The sequence below is a fragment of the Rhagoletis pomonella genome, unplaced genomic scaffold (genome assembly GCF_013731165.1).
Source record: "Rhagoletis pomonella isolate Grant_MI unplaced genomic scaffold, Rhpom_1.0 Rhpom_scaffold_17882, whole genome shotgun sequence".
Taxonomy (NCBI): Eukaryota; Metazoa; Arthropoda; class Insecta; order Diptera; family Tephritidae; genus Rhagoletis; species Rhagoletis pomonella.
The window spans coordinates 828-3026 of NW_023476405.1; the positions used below are offsets into that span (position 1 = coordinate 828).

The 2199-nt window shown below is 31.6% G+C and overlaps 1 long non-coding RNA gene across 1 annotated transcript; it reads left to right on the forward strand.

Moving 5' to 3' along the window:
• Nucleotides 1–941: 941 nt before the first annotated feature.
• LOC118757429 lies at nt 942–1576 on the forward strand. Its single transcript, XR_004995217.1, has 2 exons — nt 942–1441; nt 1508–1576. It is a non-coding gene; the product is annotated as an uncharacterized LOC118757429 (long non-coding RNA).
• The last annotated feature ends 623 nt before the right edge of the window (nt 1577–2199 follow it).

A 2199-nucleotide genomic window follows, 5' to 3' on the forward strand; every position in this document is an offset into this window, starting at 1 on the left:
ACCCACTACCTCGTTCCGCTATATTGATTTTTACTCGTCACATCCATTGAGCCAGAAAGTGGGAGTTGTTTCTATGCTTGTTGATAAAGCGACTAAGTTGGCGGATCATAAACACCACCAAAAAAATTTAAAATTTGTTGAAAAGGTCTTACTAGCGAATCGTTACCCTCATAAGTTTATCAAGTTCTATGTTAGGAAACGCTTACATAAGAACAATAGTGATAATTTAAATAGAAACCTACAGTATCAGAATAACCGGACGGAAAATTTAATGGTGCTTCCGTATATTGAAGGGTTCTCAAAAACAGTGAACAAAATCAATAAGAAATATAATTTCAAAACTATTTTTTCTGTTAACAATAGGGTTAATGATAAATTTGTTAAAAAGTTGAAAGACCCTTTAGAAAAAGATCAGACCCAAGGGGTGGTATACAAGATAAACTGCAAAGAATGTGATAGTAACTACGTTGGCCAAACTAAGCGAAAGCTAGTGACCCGCATTAATGAACATCGAAAAGACATTAACAAGTTAAATCCAACCTCTATGACTACAGTACATAAAGTTAACACAGATCATGATTTTGATTGGGAACAGGTCAAAATTTTGGATAGGGAGAAGCATTGGAACAAACTTAATATTTCTGAGATGATTCACATAAAGATTAGTGAAAATACATTGAACCGACAAAGGGATACGGAAAATTTGAACCCTATTTATAATAAACTCCTTACCAATATTCGGTGTTAATTAGTTTACATTTCTCATCGACAACATAAGTTTAGGTATTAGGCGCACAGAAAAGATTGCGCAAAAACGGCACAGCTGTTTACTTTTCTCTTTGTGCTGTATAGTTGATGTTTTTTGCATTGCTGAACTATGATACATACATGTATGTATCAATATTGCATGCTTGCATTCTTAATTGTTGATATATCACGGTTGACGCTCTAGTTAGGGACAGAGATAGTATACACACTTATTGTTGTTGTTGTTTTGCTGCCCTTAACTAGTCTAATGTGCCTTTGTTTGGCGTTTAGTTTAATCTTTCTGTTTTTATGTTTGATGCTTCTCTCGCTTCATATATATGTACCTGCTCGTCTTGTTGTAACGAATAGAACTTATAAAACTTTGACATTTGAGTCAATAATTCGCTCGCTGTTCGTTGGAATATTTTCAATTTTTAAATTTATTATGCCGGAAGTTTTACAATTGTTACGCGCTACTCCCATAAGAAGTAAGCCTTTTGCTTTTTGCGTGTTTTATATAAAATAGAATATTGTGTGTATAAATTTGTATTAATTGTTTTTATAGACAGGGTAAACATACCGCCTATTTGACCAAGTTGCGGATACATATATGTGTGTATAATACGATGGACAATCCATGGTGCCGCAGCTTAATTTGCGTTAAACACACATATATATATTAGCACAGATTTTTGTAAGTACTCTATGGCTGATAAATATTAGTGCTATGATTATGTGACTAATTTTTTACCTGTTTTAGTATAATTCTGATGAGGGTGCAATATTAGCACCGAAAGCTAAAGAAATAAAATGACATAATACTTATCAATTTGGCTCGTAGATATCGTCTTTGGTTTCATCTTCAAGTTGAAAATAATCCGAGCGTTAAACAATTCTTTGAATTGATTTAAATTTTTTTCTGAATTTTTAAATCATTATTTTCGACCAAGATTGTTGAAAAATGGTAAAATCCGTGACAATGTATTAATTTGTTTACCTTCTGCTAATTATTTACAGTCAAAAATGTGATTTTTTAAACCGTAAATACAAAAACTTGAAGTAATTAAATTCTTTACAAATTTGTATAACCTTTTTTTACGAAAAATGCAAAATAAGCTTGCAAATTGCATAAAATCCAAAAAATCGAAAATCCAAAATGGCGGAATATACTCATATAAAATTTATGGACAATACTGTCAATCCATTATCTACGCGTCAAATAGAAGTAAACTGCGTCAAAAGTTCCCAACTACAAATTTATGTTTTCTTCGTACCAATTTGTTTTAAATTTACTCTGCTATCTATTTTAAATCATATCGTTTTCGGCATTATAGAGTTAAAGGCAAAAAACTTATAATTTATTCACACATATGTACTTGTTACTATGTTTGCTTTTAGCTTTAAGCACAGCAAAGGCATTTGCAAACCTTTTCCATGAAATGCATCTAAAAA